The sequence below is a fragment of the Medicago sativa genome, chromosome 6 (genome assembly GCF_051527215.1).
Source record: "Medicago sativa cultivar Bolivia chromosome 6, Bolivia_mono, whole genome shotgun sequence".
NCBI lineage: Eukaryota > Viridiplantae > Streptophyta > Magnoliopsida > Fabales > Fabaceae > Medicago > Medicago sativa.
Window position 1 is genome coordinate 70,629,093 of NC_140754.1, and position 17,174 is coordinate 70,646,266.

General features: G+C 30.8%; 1 long non-coding RNA gene across 2 annotated transcripts; it reads left to right on the forward strand.

Moving 5' to 3' along the window:
- The first annotated feature begins 7,011 nt into the window (after positions 1–7,011).
- On the forward strand, positions 7,012–9,437 carry LOC146916585 (uncharacterized). 2 transcript variants are annotated; one of them, XR_015015146.1, is made up of 9 exons: positions 7,012–7,150; positions 7,242–7,310; positions 7,806–7,967; positions 8,061–8,148; positions 8,229–8,327; positions 8,411–8,471; positions 8,555–8,653; positions 8,751–8,847; positions 9,174–9,437. It is a non-coding gene; the product is annotated as an uncharacterized LOC146916585 (long non-coding RNA). The 2 variants fall into 2 exon arrangements; XR_015015147.1 differs by lacking the exons at positions 7,012–7,150; positions 7,242–7,310; positions 7,806–7,967; positions 8,411–8,471 and having other exon boundaries at positions 8,010–8,148; positions 9,174–9,395.
- The last annotated feature ends 7,737 nt before the right edge of the window (positions 9,438–17,174 follow it).

Sequence of the window (17,174 nt, forward strand, 5' to 3'; positions counted from 1 at the left end):
ATGATATATAAGCCGTGGTGAGGTGAGATCAAACTTAATAAAAATCCTTCAATTCAAAATATTAAGTTTAAATGCTTTCCAAAAGTTTAACACCCTTCAAGACTAATATCGAAATGTGTAGGTTTCGCCTCCGCGAGGTGCACTTTCTATACTAGTAAGTTGCGGTGCGGTAATCCAATTTACCCAAGTGTTATTCTTTTGGGTTTAACTTAACTAAATTAATTTTAATAAGATTAAAATAAATTTAGAAGCAATATTTGGGAACATCTATATGATAGATTAGAGTAAGGAGTTATTCACTCAAATGATTTGAAAGTTGTATGAGATACAATTGGAAGGAGTTCCTACCTAAATAACTGAGTTTTGAGTACAGCCCCCGTTGACTTAAAGTAAGGTGAAATATGGATTTCAACCCACTAGAAAATCTTCCAACGGGATTTTCCGAATCAAGTGTTTTGAAGGTCATTTGATTTGAGTAAAATAGTGGGAGCGTATTTAATTAAAGACCTATTTAAATATGTTTTAAATCATGATACATTTATTTTATTTATTTTCTGTATTTAGAATTTCTTTAGCATATAAATTTTATTATACTGTTAAAAGTTCTTATGAAGAACAAAATTTTCAGAAAAGAGTTTCTGAATTGGTACAAAATTTAAGAATTGTTCTTAAGAATGAGAAAAACTGTATATTCTCGAACAGTTATTTCCTAGCAACTTTCTATGTCTATATTTGAAAAACAACGCTTATTAGAAGCATTGGGTCTAATGAGTAGATATAGGATATCTCATAGTGATAACGACGATGGAGAATGATATGATCATTCAACCTCAATGTTATAAGATGAATAGTTTAAGCCTATCAAGTAGATGTACATGGATAAGAATAAAATTCAAATTCTGTTTTTCTACCTTTGAAAGGTTAAACACGGTTGCAAAAAGGGGAAGCAATTATTTCAAAAGTTGAAAAACAAAAATTGCTCGTAGTTTTGAAAGGGTCAAAATATAAGATAGAAGTAAGACTTCTTATCTACCCATATAGTTATAGAAAGTTAAATTTCTACTTCTGCATCATAAGTATATGATATTTGATGATTAGTCTCATATTTGTTGAAATATAGAGAGTTCTAAAGAAGCGGGAGATTAACTATAAGTGAAGTCCACTTACGTCTAGAATGAAACAAATTGTTTTATTGACATAGGAGCTAATGCTTGGACTTAAATTTAACTTGATATGTAACCAAATAATTGTTATTAAATTCCATATAAAATAGAAGCATCAAATCATATATCTTGCATTGACAAGAGAATGATTGTGTAGTTGAATAAAAAGACAAATGTTGTCCTATTATCCAAATAATGTTTTCTATACAAGTGTGTTAATCAAGTAATGGAATTGAGTTCCATGATCTTGATAAGCTGGTCTATAACTTATGTGAAAAGAGGATCAAATGAGATTTGAACCTTTTGTAGATTATTGGCATCAACGTTTAGTACAAACAAGTGTGATTCACATTTCCAAAATCCATGGATATGGACTATTGGACTCATTTGATTTTATATCATTTGAAGGATGTGAGCCCCACTTTTCAAAAAATAGATTAGTACACCGGTCACCAACAAAGGTGAAAGGGCACGTAATTTATTTGAGTTTATATACATATGAGATGTATATGGAGAACTAAACATATTTGCTAGATATTGTTTCTATTACTTCATCTAACATTACTAAATCATTTAGTAGAGAAGAAACGTGTATTTGACACGATTCAAGAAGACTTTGAAATTGTTCAAAGATTTTAACACAATGAAGTAAAAGGAATAAGTTTGAAAAGTATAAAGACTATACGAGTAAGTCGTGATGGTAAATGCTTGATTAATGAGTATAATGATTATTTATATCGCTTCATGTTTGACATGACTCGATCTAAAATAGTTTGATTATAACTCAATGACTCTTGAAATTAATTAAATTACAGTTATTCTTCACCCACAACAAAGTTCCAATTAAGTAATCATAAAGACACCATATTAGATATGGAGGTAAGAGTACCTAGTTTTGACTTTATGATAATTTCAGGTTATATGGTTTATTAGATAAACTAAACTTCGAATTTAATGAATGTATAATTGTGTAATTATCCTTAGGAAACTAAAGGATATTATTTTTACATCTTCTTCTTTGACAAAATTTGTTTGTCGCTAGAACTGGAGTATTCCTTTTCAAGGAGTATGTCTCTACAAGAGCCAGTGGAAGTGATGTAGAACTTGAATTAAGTCAAGTAACACAAAAGACACATCTCTCTAAGAATGGAACACGAGTTGATTCAACAAAGGGTTGTTGTTAAATCATCAGTTTGAGTAGCACAAGATCTAAATGGCCTGAACTTTGAGAAATGGCTAAATGCCATGGGATCTTATAAAGAATCCATGTACACAAACTATATATGGATATTGGTTAAATCATCCAAATGAGTATGACTCATGAGATGAATGTGAGTTTTCTTGTAGAAAGCTGACATGGATGGTATTATGAATACATTTAAGATGTGATTGATTGTAGAAGGTTTCATGCAACTCGTGATGCAAATCATGACGAAACTATTACATCATCATAATGCTTAAATCTAACCATCCCACTTGTCATTATTGTATAATGCAAATTCTAGGAGATGGACAACGATGTTGCATTCTTTAATTAGAATGACCTTGTATATGTATTTGACATATATGTAGGGTTTCGTTAATCCAAAGGATGCTAGAAAGGTATATATATTACAAAATTCATGTATGAATTGGAGCAAGCTTCTTGAAGTTGAATTATTTGTTTTATTAGTGAAGTTTTATGAAAAACTTTGATTAATAAAAATCTTGTGCACACAAGGAGAATAGTGGGAGCATTGATATTAGTTTGGTGGAGTATGTGGATGACATACTAGTCACCAAAACAATTTATCTACACATGTGAGACATGGTTAGAAAATTATTTTCAATATGTACCAAAATTGATTGTAGTGTTCGACACTAGAATACTTTCAAGAATATCCATGGATGTCTTAAAGGACTAAGGATTGTTTCTTAAACACGGATTAAAGGAACATTGTAAAGAAGTTACAATGATGCTGACTTTAATATCGGTGTACAGTATATCCAAATCGCAATTTGGAATAAATGCTATGCTTGGATATCAACTATGAAATTTGTAAAAGTACAAGCTTCAAATAGTTGTTGTTTCTATTACAGATGTCAAATATATATGATTTGGATTGTTTAGCTCATAACTGAGCGAAACCATGTGTCTCTTGCGTTGCGGATTCCATTGATCCCGTCTGAGGTGAAATTGGTTTAATCTTGCGAGCAATGAATACTTGATCTCACCAATAATCCAAATGTATACTTTGACACTTCAATTTCTTTTCGATGGAAGATCGAAAGTGGAAATTGAAAGAAGTGTAACCTACCAACATAGGAAAGAGTTCCTTATCTACTAGAATAGTATCATTCCCAGGGTGTGCTTGATGATAACACTTGATCAATATATATTGAGTTAATATTTGATTGGCTTTTAGTGCTAGTGAGAGATTGTTGGAGTAAGCCCTAATATCCAATCAATATTGGTTGGGTTTGGCTTTGTATCATGATATTGATATAAATATATATATTGTGAAAATATAAATTAAAAGGCATTTCTTTATTGATTTTGTTTTGTTTCAAAATAATGAAGTCCCTAGAATAGTTAGTCCGTTTAATGGAACATTAAGTATAACTTAATTGTGAGACCCCGTTAAACATAAGGAAACTATTCTAAAAGTATCCGTAGTCAAGCTTTATTGAGAAGTGGGATATCATTAAAGCATAGAGACTATTATGTGGGTAGACTGATGATCACATCTCACAGATCATGGATAAAGAGTTATCAAGTCTTCACATAGATACAAATATTAGGAGTAATATTTATATTGGATTGACCCGCCGTGAGAATACTACATAGTAAGTTATGCAATTGTCATAAGATATTCTCACAATGATAATAGTGTATATCGCTCTTAGACCTGAAACCACTATGATCCCTAGATGTGGACTCAAGTGCTTTGTTGCCATTCTAACGTTGTCTGTAAAAGGATAACCATAACGTTGGTTGATGGGTACTTGATGAATCATGCTGAGGGACATGAGTGTCCTAGATGGGATTTGTCCCTCCTCATAAACAGGAGATATATCTTTAGGCCTCTTGATGAAATATGACTGTAAAATTGCATGGCCATGCCGAACTAAGTCAATATAAGATATTGGACTTATTCGTTATTCAGTATATTTCGGAATCAAGGAATATAAACATTGATCTATACAAGGGTGACAATATCTATGCCTTGGGATCAATAAAGATATCGAGACAAAGGGGTAAGTGTACACATGAGTATTATCATGGAAAGGTTTCGTCAGATCACTTGACATTCTTGTCACTTGGGTAGCAATGATGTGTTGCTAGATACCGCTCATTGTTTATAATATTAAATATTAGATTTAATATTATTGCCAACGTGACTAGAACCTATAGGGTCACACACAAAGAACAGTCAAAAGAGAAATATATATAAGTATGACTTACATAAGGGGTGCGTTTAGTAAATAACGCTAATTAGTTAGCAAAATTACTAAACTCGTTGTTGGGCTTACTGAAGCCCAATAGTGACTTATGACTTGCAGAGCACACTAGAAGTTCTATAAATAGAACTCTGGTGCTGAAGTTTTTGGTTACACGTTTTGAAGCAACCCCTTTCTTCTCTGCACTTCCAATTCATTGGCTAGCACCGAGTTTTGGAGGAGCACTGTTCGTGTGGACTTGCTAGAGGCTTTGCTGCTTGCTGCTTGCTTGGCTGTGATCGAGATTCCAGTTTCCAGTTCCAGCTTTCAGATTCCACAGTTCAAGGTAACAATCAAATCACTGATTCATGTTTGAATTTCGTAATGATCCAAGGAATGAAAATCGAAATTCTTCTTCTTCTTCTTCTTCTTCTTCCGCTGTGTATGATATCTTTCGATTTTCCTTCACAGAGATCCCATCTCACTATCCTACAGTCAACCACTGCCCCTATCAAACTAAAAACATAAACAAATGGTGAAGTTACCTTCAAACAAACAACTACGACCTTGCTTACAAGCTTTGGTGTAGCACAATGAGTTTACAACTCAACAAATAGTCCTTAGCATGTATCAAGATGATACAAGAAAGGCTCACAATAAAACCAAACTAAACTTGCATCAACACGATACAAGAGTAGAACATAAAAAGACTCAAAACACTAAAAACTAAACTTTTTAGAATGTCAGCTTAAATACTCAATTAGGTCTTGATGTTTTCCTTTTATACTGAAGCAATACGGGCCAATTAACTTTGTTGGGCTTCAGAACCAATAACAGATCGTTCAGCTAATATACAAACAAGAATCAGAGACAAATATGGAAAGTACTAAAATCTTTAGGAATATTACACAACTGATTCTGAAAAGATATGCTAGTTGCTTGGTCAATAAGTTATGGAAATATGGTTTCCTTAAATAAAAAAGAGCGCGCGTATAAGTAGGCATGAACCCAGGCACACTGAACCGTTCCAGGATGTTGGAACATCGTATCCAACATCTTACAGAGATGCCTAAAAGATGTTGAACATTGTGTCCAACAACACAACCAACGATATTTGTTTTAGCAATAATGTAGTAAATACAAATACCCAACATAAAATTTTCATTTTCATTATAACCATGACCATAGACGTTGCCACGACCACGACCACGTCCATGCCCATGTTCTTGTCCAAAATGATTGTGTTGTGTTGCATTCACTTTTAGGAATGGGACAGCACCAGCGAGGCGAGCTTCATTATTTTTCATTAACAGTTCATTGTTTTGCTCTGCCAGTAGAAGGCAAGAAATCAATTCCGAATATTTCTTAAACCCCTTCTCTTGATATTGCTGCTGCAGAAGCAAATTTGATGCATGAAAAGTTGAGAAGGTTTTTTCTAACAGATCTGCATCTGCTACCTTCTCTCCACACAAATCCAATTGAGAAGTGATTTTGCATACTTCAGAATTATAAGTACCTTCAGATTTAAAATCTTGTAGACGCAGATACATCCAATTATATCGAGCGTTTGGGAGAATAATGGCTTTTAGGTGCTCATACCTTTCTTTTAATTTATTCCATAGCTCAAGTGGATCTTTCACAGCTTCATGGATATGGTGACGAAGGAATATCCGACACAAACATGCATAATTGCACCATCCGTATTTAGAGCCACAACTCCAAGCGGCTTCTGCCTTTAGTTGCTCAGATACCACTACTAGAAAAACGCAAATTAGAGACGGATTTTAGGGAAGGACAAAATTCCCTCACTAATTGTGACGGATTTAGAGACGGATTCTTATGTTAACCACAAAAATTGAATTGCCAAATATTAGTGAGGGAATGGTTTAAACATCCCTCACAAAAAATCCCTCACAAAATATCCGTCACTAAATCCATCCCTAAACTGATTAGCTGAATATTTGTTACGGACTTTGACACGGAATTGGTCCTTCTCCAATGTTTCCCTCACTAAATCCATCACTAATGTCAACTAAATAGTTGGTGAGGAAATTAATCCCTCACAAACAATTTTCATAAATTAATTATTATCGATAATAATAATGAAAAACTGAATTATTCCCCCCAATTATTTCAGATTTTGGCTTTCGCTCCTCTCATACTAAAACATTCCCCCTCTTTTGTTTTCTCACAAACCCTAAAATAAATTTTTCCCCCAAAAATTTGCCTCTGAACGCAGAACCCACGCAAAGTTGAATTTTCCCCCAAATTCACTGAACCCACAAATTGAACCCTTCCTTCAAAATTGAATCCTTCCTTCTAAAAACTTCAAATCGAATCTCAAAGATGAAAATCGAATCCTTCCTTAGTAACATTCTTCTCTGAACCTCTCTCAAATCAACTCGTAAACCACAAATCTTTGCTGAATCTCACTCCTAAAATCGAATCTTCACTGAATCCTTCCTTCTCCCAATATCGTTTCTTCAAATCTTCGCTGAATCTCAAATCTTCAGTGAAACTCAGAATTTCCATCACTAAAATCTTTCCTTCTCATCGATGAACTCACAGTAACCTCTCTCTCTCAATCTAAGAATTTATATTTATTTATTAATTTTTTATATTTATTGTAATCTGATTTGGGTTTTGTGGGGGTTACAGTGAACTCACTCTCCTTTCTGAATCCAAAAGTGAATCAGTGAACTTGCTCACTCACTTTCTCTGAAACAGGTGAATCCAAACTCTTCCTTCTGTTTGTTATTAATTTTGATTTTGATTTTCAATTTTGGATTTTGACTGATTGTTGAAGACTGGATTATATAACTTTTGATTTTGTTGAAGATTGGTAGTATGAGACTTGTTTTAGATTATAGATTATTGTATAGGTCCTGCAATTTGGTTGTTTATAATGATATTTCATTGGATTTTTGTTTAAAAAAATGAAGAAAGTGTGTTTGAAAACCAATTGAAAGAGAAGAAACCATCTGATAATCTAATAAATTCTCAAACTAAAATTAGAGATAAATATTTCACATTCAATAGTCCATAGAGATAAATGAAAATATAAACAATGGTCAAACTTTATAGTCATGTAAACAGACATTCAACAATCTCTGTGTGTGTCTGTATTGTATACTTATAGTTATGTATATAGATATATAGATTTTTTTTGAGGAAATGATATACAGATATAAACAACTTAGCTTTGGTGGCTGAGTTTTGTAGGTGTGTGGCTGGTAGTTGTCTGTGCCTTGGCCTACGGTTTTTCTGGTGGGCAGCAGCATCTATTTTGGCAATCTGTCGCGGCTGTTGTCACTGTTGGATGTTTGTTTGTGGTTGTCAGCCTTGTGTTGTTGCTGCAGTCTGCTTGTTGGTGCTCAGTTATAGGTTTATTTCATTGTTTTTGTGCTGCGGCTGCTGTATGTTTAGTGTGTATCTATTCTGGTTTCTAAAATAATAATTGATGATTGCATGAAAAAGGGTTCTGAATATGTGAGGTAATTATGAATCTTGCGAAGCTTAGTTGGGGGTACCATTTTTTGCACATCCCAACTTGAACCTATCATCTGTAAGTCTATAACTCAGCATTGTCTCTCCTAGAGTCTTGTGTTCTTATCTGCATTTGAGCTCTTATTTTGATGTATTCAGGAAAAATGGAGCCCACTGCACTCTCTTGCCTTATCATTTCAGATTTTTAGTATGGACAAGCTTCTTGAAAGTGGTCATGATATTGATTTCCTGAATAAGGTGCGTTTTTTTATATTATATGTATGTCAATTTTTACATAATATTTGCCTAGCTGTAAATAAGATAATTTGATCGACATGAAGGTCTCACTGCACTTATAGCCATCTTTTTCCGAAAGGTGCAAGTCCTCATGTCAAGGATAAGGTGTGGATAAATTACTTATGTTCATATACTGTTGACTGCGTTCTGCAAGTGTGAGTATGTGTTTATATTTATTGATATGGCAGGATGGAGCTACTCCACTTCATTATGCAGTTCAAATTGGTGCAAAGCAAACTATGAAATTATTGATCAAATACAACGTTGGTGTCAATGTGGCAGATAATGTGAGCGTTTTTATAAACACAAGCATTTTCTAACTATAAATAAGTTCTTCAGTTTTACTTGTTGTATATTGGTTATTTACTATTAATAATCTCTCAGGAAGGTTGGACCCCATAGCACGTTGCCGTTCAAAGCCAGAATAGAGATATAGCAAAAATTGTTAGTCAATGGCGCATATAGGTTGATAAAAAATAAGGTATTTCTTTGTACATTCCACTACAGAGCTCAATAATTTATATGCAACATGGTGAACATGTATAATTAATTTATGATGATTTTTTTATTCTTGTGTTAGATCTCTTATTAGAAAGAAAAAAAACATTAGATGAGGGCCAGGCCCAATAGGGCGAATTAATTAGACAATCAAAATTGAATTAATATTGCAGTTAATCAGTTGGATAAATTGTAGTCGGTGCAGAACATTTTTTCACGTAGAGCTATCAGTAGTGGTTATTGTGGCAGAGAGGCTAAGATCAGTAATCCATTCTAACCAGTTTGAATGTGTGAATTCTGTTTTCTTAGGGAGCAAATGACTAAATTGGAAATGGTCTCTCAACGTCATCTACATCCACATCCATCTACTTGATATATAGATATATAATATGTATAATATATGGTTATTTTGATAGCTTGGTTGCTACTTGTAGTACCATTAAAAATGTTGGAAGTGTTTCTTATGAAACTTATTTTGAGAGGTTCCTTATGACTCTATGTATTTTGAGAGTGCTGAACAATTGTTGTAAACGGTGATGAATGTATGTGATGGGTATGAAGACAATTTATCAAGTGTTTTTAATTGTATTTCTTATGCTTTAATATAGTAAATGCATTTGCATTATTAATATAATTAATTAATGAAATCTGGTAGGAAATTGAATATTAAATCAATAATACAATTTTCTGTTTGAATTTCCTCACTAATTAGTTATGGAATCAAATTTGTTTGTAGTTTGTGAGGGAATTCAGTTTCATTACAATTAGTGATGAAATATACCCTCACAATTTGAGAGGGAAAACCAATCCATCATTAATTAGTGACGGAAATATTGGTAATAAGTGTTGGAATGATCCCTCACAATTATAGAGGGAACAAGAATCCCTCACTAATTACTGACGGATTTGTCCTAGTTTTAGAACATTTATGGTTCATATTTTAGTGACGAATTTATATAATTAGTGAGGGATTTTATCCGTGTCAATTAGGGACGGAAACCAAAATCCCTCACTAATATTTAGCAAGGCCAATATTCTTAAGGGATTACCGGTCGTCACTAAATCCGTCACTAAATTCATTAGTGAGGGAATAATGGTAGTTTAGTGACGGATTGCTACCCTCTCTAAAATCGATTTTTCTAGTAGTGTACATTATTTCCTTCTAGCATCTCCATTTCCTTCCGTAGCTAAATGCATTTCGACATCCATAGCCAAAGTCAAATAGTTATTTCCGGTTGTGTGAAGAGCTTCAAAGTGTAGTTTTGAAATATTTGACATTCTTACTACTATCATCAAATTGTAAAATTAAACCTATTAGATAAAGTAATGAAATTTTGAGGAAAAGATCATACGTGAAACAATATTTATAAAGTTGTGCAAACAAAGAAAATCAAGTATTTTATTATTATTATTATTATTATTATTTATATAGTAAATTTGTCACCAAAATCCTTTAAAAAAAATCCGCAGCCAAATTTTTTTTTGGAATAAATCCATATTACTTACACAAAGATCTTACCGAGATTCTTTCAACAAAAAAAAAAAGGCAATTTAAATCTCGTAACAAATATGGGATATATATTTTTCTCAAAAAATATTGCATATATATATATATATATATATATATATATATATATATATATTTGGTGAATCGGTAAAAAAAATACTAATATATGATGATTTACCCTACCGAAAAAATATATATGATGATTTCAAAAATAAAGTATCCTCTTTGCAATATATGACTCAATAATTAATACATGGATTAAAGAAAACAAAATCTCCTGGTGGTGTTGGTAACCTTTTCTATGAAAAAATTCAAAATATAAAGACTTTGAGTTATATAATCCAATTCAATCAAATATAATTTGCGAATAAAATCGGTTGGCAGAAAGTAAATTGCAACACACACCGAAATAAGAACAATATAAATGTGTTGAAATAACAATAATATTATAAAGACTCACAATTTATAAAATTGGGCAATCCATGTGTGGAATATAAAATTTTAAGTTCTTCAGGAACTATATAAAATAATTATTATTCGCGTCACTATTGAATTCTTCAGGAATTCATGGAGCATGGTATTAAATTTTTAAGTTCTTGAAGAACTATAATATATATATAATTTTTAATTATTAGATAAATCTTTATGTAACCATTCAAAAATATATATGGAATGAGTAAAGACATGAATATATTACAATTAATATGCTTATGTTATTATGGATGATCGAGGTGTTAATGTTTCACCATACTTAATGTCGGTCATGAAGCATATTGATGCTTCACCAGACTAATGTTGGTCACGAAACTCAAACAAATTCGGACATCCAAATATATATTTAAACAATCGATCAACATGTTTATGTTACTATTAATGATCAAAGTGTTATGTTTCACCATACTATACTGATGTTTGTCACGAAGCATATTGAAGCTTCACCAGACTAGTGTTAGTCACGAAGCACAAACAACATCGATAACATCCAAAGATATTAAGTCATGATATCAATTTATTTATTTAATTATAATTATTATTATTTGATCTTTGTTAATATACAAGATTCATATGATTCATAAACAATAACCAACACAAAAACCGACTCATGGTTTTGTAAGTAGATGTATCTATAAGGTACTGATTTCAATTGATGAGATTTTTAACAGTATAACTTTTAATCATCAATACAAAAATCAAAACTTATTTTCATAAAAAATTATGAGATGCATACCTCAATTGGTAAGCTCGTGCTGATAATGTGTTATGAAACTAAGGAAATAAGAACAAGAAAGAGAAGGAGAGGAAAAAAGAAAAGTATTCTTTTATTCTCATGTGGTGTACAATTTGATGTGAGCTTGTTTATAGAGAAATAAAATGACTTGGTGGGCAAGCACAATATGGCCTAATAAGCATATAGTATGACCCAATAACCCAATTGCTATATGGACATCCACTTATAATATTCATAACAATAACCGAGTAAATCCATGTATTAACATTATTTATAATCGTTTTTTATTATTTTTTTGGGAGTTCGTTTCTAAATAATTCTTTTGATGTTTATAATATTTATAATTTTTTTTCTAAAATAGCAAAAGAAATAAACAGATTAAAAAGCTTAATACTTGCTTTTTTACGTCAACAGTGTGTTGATACCTCCTAGAATTGATGCTTCAATGATTTTAGAGCAATATTAGGTAAAAAAAATATATTGGATTTGGGGGGTTTAGATGGAAGAGGTGTGGAAGTTGATGATGAAATAGTGAGTAGGGGGAGTAGCTGGCTGTTATCATCTAACATAACAGCGCATCGGCACTTAACTACCGAGTAATAGTGAAACCGACGGCAGTTAAGTGCCAAGGGGTAATTTGGTCATTTACTGATGTGTTTCAGCTTAAACACATGTGTGAACATCAATTTTCGAAATACAATGACTTGGTGGGCAAACACAATATGGCCCAATAAGCAAATAGTATGACCCAATAACCCAATTACTATATGAACATCCACTTATAATATTCATAACAATAACCGAGTAATTCCCAGTATTAACATAACAATATTTATAATTGTTTTTTATTAGTTTTCCGGGAGTTCGTTTCTAAATAATTCTTTTGCCCCCACTAATGATAGTGGGATTGGTATTTTCGATTAGTAGGTTCATAGATCGGTTATTGCATTTTTAAAAAACAAAAAAGATTTTTTTTGAAGATACATTAATAATTAAGTGAATAAATGTCAAAAATGCATTTGATAATAGATATCAACAAAGAGACTAAACTGATTAAGATTTTACAGTTCTAGAGATTAATATGAATTATTCATGACATGAAAGACTATCTTAATACCATTGAACAAAAATTTGACATTCTTACTCAAAATTTTACATTTTGGGTTGGGTTAGCAGTGGAAAATAAAAAGATGAAAGCAACTCAAATGTCAAAAATGCATTTGATAATAGATATCAACAAAGAGAATAAGACAGGTGAAGTCAATGACGAAAATAAGTAATAAGACCAAAACAAGGGCTAGAAAAAGATTGGCAGTGATGAGGAAAGGACTGGACTAAAGGCCAAACCAGAAGTAAACTATTTATGCTGTGAAGAAGAAAGGACTGGACTAAAGGCCAAACCAGATATGCTGTGAAGAAGAAAGGACTGGACTGGATACCCCGCTCAAATTCTATGAAGCTCGACTTGGATGTCGGTATAAAAAATGGTTTCTTTTTAGACTGACTTAATATCTAATTATTCTAGAAAAATTCCTTTCGAAGGTTATCCTTGAAGGTATTCAAATTGAAAAGAAAAAAAAAAGTCCTCTGGCAGATTCTTTTTGGGGGGCATTAAAGACACTGAAAAGGCTGAAAACGAAGTGCTTAAAATATAAATGAGTAAATCAACTGGTCTACTCTTACACCTTCGGATCACAAATATAAGCAAAAAAATTATATTTTAGATACATTTAACAAATGATGTATATTGTCTACAATAAAGACCACATACATCATTTATTAAATGAATTTAAAACATAGATTTTCGCTTATAGTTGTGACCGGAGGGTGTACTTATTTTCGTTGGAATACAAGTGTGGGAATTGAATGTTGGAAGTTGGTCTGAACATCAAGCCTCACATTGGATAAAACTAGGGTTGTGTGAAACCCAAAATTGATGTTAGTAATTGATATGAATGTCTATGTTGACCACTTTAAAATCCACGTTTAAACTGCAAAGCAATTTTACGAACATTAAAAATTATTACCAAAAACCATGGTATCATAGCCCATACTTAAAACTAAATTTAAGAAAACAAATTTTAGAAGGAAGTGAGAGTGTAGAATGAATGAAAATGTTGAAGGATGTCAGACTATTTATAGCCATAAAACGCTTCTAGATTATAACTATAGTTAAAGGAAGGGAAATGATATCTTATGCTCTTATGGCATATGTTAAGGAAGCTAAATTGGAAATTTTATCTAGGAAATTAGCAACTAACCCGTGCTAAGCACGGACTAATTCGAAGCAGAGGATGTGCATCAAAACACATTGCAATGTTATATGAATTGAGAAGATAAGAAAAAACTAATGATAAAGCCAACATTAATGATAAAAGGGGATTTTTTTTTTTTGAAGAATGATAAAAGGGGAAATTATTTTGACATCCCTTGAGATTTTCTTAAAATAACACAAACTTCTCTTCTAATTTTCCAAACACATCAATATCCCTTCATTTTATCCATTTCAATAACTTTGTAAATATACAATTTAATCAGTCATTTTGGTTTGTTTGTCTCAACTTTCTCTTTTCACAAATAAGTTAAATGAAGTGTTTTTCTCGCAATGTTATATGAATTGAGAAGATAAGAAAAAAACTAATGATAAAGCCGACATTAATGATAAAATGGGAATTTTTTTTTTTGAAGAATGGTAAAAGGGGAAATTATTTTGACTTCCCTTGATATTTTCTTAAAATAACACAAACTTCCCTTCTAATTTTCCAAACACATCAATATCCCTTCATTTTATCCATTTCAATAACTTTGTAAATATACAATTTAATCAGTCATTTTAGTTTGTTTGTCTCAACTATCTCTTTTCACAAATAAGTTAAATGAAGTGTTTTTCTCGCAATGGAGAAACAATAACAACATTTGTTTTTACAACCAAATAGAATCTAACATCGACAATTACAGAAGAGATCAAAAGAGAATATAGAAATGAGAATTTTTTTTTCTGGATGGACATTGTGGTTGATCACTGAAAAGGAAACAATCTTCGATATATCAGTTTTATTACATTTGAGTTTAAAAATTAAACCACCTTGACCCATGAACAATAAGTTGGGAAAACTTACCTACGTGAAAAATGGGAAGAAAAATGGTCGAAAATATAATGAGTTTCATACTTGTATGGAGAAGTTAATTGCTCAAAATAAATGAAATTAACAAAGTTTAAACCATGTTATATTATAAGAGAAGTGCTTGTCAATTTGATTAAAAAAATGGAGATTAATATTTAGTTAAAAAAATAGAGCGGGTGTTTGTGTTATTTAAGAAGATCTTAAGGGAGGTTAGTGTAATTATATGTAAAAGTATTTAAAATTGTAAAGATTTCATTATTGATAAAGATGTCGTTATGAGTCCCGTGTATAAATTCTCCAACTGTATTATTTATTGTGCTGACGGTCGATCCATTAATTGTTTTTCACAGAGGTTCACTTTTCATATTTTTTTTTGTAACATTGTTTCGCGCCCGTATATGGGTTTGCTAGGTTGCACCCGTGATTAGTGAATTTTTGTTAGGATATATTTGGGTCGATCCACTTGGTCCGTTTTGGGTTTTACCTGAGTCAGGTCTAATGCCCTCAGACTCTTTATTTATTTCTTTTTATTTAATATAATTTTTCTTTTGACTAAAGGAAAAAAAAAGGAAAATTATTTTTAGAAAAGAAGCAATCTTGAAAATGTTATCTTCGATAAATATAAACAATTGTCATTTATCAATAAAATATAAATAACAAAATTATTTTTAGAAAATTATTTTTAGAAAAGAAGCAATCTTGTAAATATGTAAACAATTGTTATTTTTATTGATAAGTGAAATTATTTTTAGAAAAGAAGCAATCTTGAAAATGTTTTTCTTTTGACCAAATATGTAAACAATTGTCATTTTTTAATAGGATTACCTACAAAAGAAAAATTCATAGGAAGGCAGTTCTTTGCATCCTAAAAACTAAAAAATCATAGGAAGTTAGTTATGTTGCATCAAATAGACTCAGCATCAGATAAAAACACATGAACATCATAAAATGAAATTGGTACAATCACAAAACTTATTTTTAATAAATGTAAATTGAATATATGGTTCGCTTTTAATAAAATAAAAATATATTTTGATATTGAATAAAAAAAATTGATATTCAATCATTTAGAGATTATTTTTGAAAAAGCATAATCGGTTTTGTGTTTGTTTATCGTAATAACAATCACTTCTTTGAAAAAAAAAATATTTGGATACAACTATATAAAATGGATTTTGTGTTACAAAATTATCTTCTTGTTTAAAGTTTTTTTTTAAAGTTATAGCAAACCCCATAAGGCTTATTTGTTACGAATTAAAATAAAAATAATATTGACATTGAATAATTCAGTGATTTTTTTAATTTTTTTATAAAAATATCATAATCTATTTTGTGTTTGTTTATGGTAATAAAATCATTTTTTAAAAAATAATATATTGTAGTTTGTTTAGATACATCAATAGAAAAGAAACTTTTTCTTGAAAAATCACATCAATCTTTTGAAATTTATGTTCTCTCTCAACTAAATAGGTTCTTTTGTTACAAAAGACACAAAAAGATAAATATAAGTTGAGTTTTCAAAATATTAAGATGTGGCAAAATTGCATTATTACTAATCATTAACTTTCATAATTAGATAAAGATAATAGATTGTATTTGTTTTTTTTTTTTAACTCTTTAGATATTTAAAAGTTGAATTATAAGAAAATTTGTTTTGATTGGGATTAAGATTAAGTTTGTTTGTAGTTAAAAGTTGAATTACAAGAAAATTTGTTTTGATTGGGATTAAGATTAAGTTTGTTTGTAAATTAAGTTAGTGAGTTTTATTGAGTGAATTTGTTTTAATTTGTTTTTAAAAGAGAAAAAAATAGGGGGAAGTTGAAACAAAAGACACAAAATGATATAATTTTGATGAGGTGTCAAAAGATTAAGAAGGGGTAAGATTGTCTTTTTGGTAGACATTAAGTTTCATGATTAGAGAATAGAGAATAAAATATTGTAATTTTTTTTTAACTCTTTAGATATTTAAAAGTTGAATTATAGGAAAATTTGTTTTGATTGAGATTAAGATTAAGTTTGTTTTTTCTTTAAAAAAGATTTAGTTAGTGTGTTTTATCGAGTGAGTTTGTTTTAAATTTAATTAATTTGTTTTTAAGAGAGAGAAAATAGGGGGGAGTTGAAGCAAAAAACACAAAATGACATAATTTTGATGAGTTGTCAAAAAATTAAGAAGGGGTAAGATTGTATTTGTGGTAGACATTAAGTTTTATAATTAGAGAATAGATTGTGCCAATTAAGAATATGTTTAACCTTTTAAAATTTATTAACACACCATAAACCGTCCAAACATTGCTTGTAATGCCACAAGGTCAATCACTGATGACCAGTCAAGGGAAACAACACGATAAATGAGGCTCAAAGAAAAGTTTGCATTGTTATTTATATGTTAAATAAGTTTGCAGAATAAACTGTCACTTTGGTAATATATGAAAGAGTGATGATAGTTGATT